Consider the following 391-nt stretch of genomic DNA (forward strand, 5'->3'; position numbering starts at 1 on the left):
CGCGTCTAGAACGAGAGGTCGGTGACCTTAATTACGCTTCCTCAAATCGCAAAGCTACGGCAGTCCCGCTGCAAAATATATGTCATCCTCGTGTGGGGTGTATTAGCCTGAAAACTGCTAGCTCGATGCGCAATCGCTCCTACTGGCATGATTAATTTCACCCTCCCTATTTTTTGAAAGGCCGGGACCAGGCTTTCTCACGTTGAAAACGGCGTCTCTGTATGTATAACAACAGCGCAGTCTAAAATGATAAATGACTCCAGGCAAGCGATTGCTATTTTTGGCTCTTGGTTCATTATTTTTCTGATTTTTCTGAAACTGATGATAGCCATAAGCTTACTAAACGTATCGACCTGTTTTATCATCAAGCAAATCGGAATCCATCCTCACA

The sequence above is a fragment of the Plasmopara halstedii genome (assembly GCF_900000015.1).
Source record: "Plasmopara halstedii genome assembly, contig: Scaffold_525, whole genome shotgun sequence".
NCBI lineage: Eukaryota > Oomycota > Peronosporomycetes > Peronosporales > Peronosporaceae > Plasmopara > Plasmopara halstedii.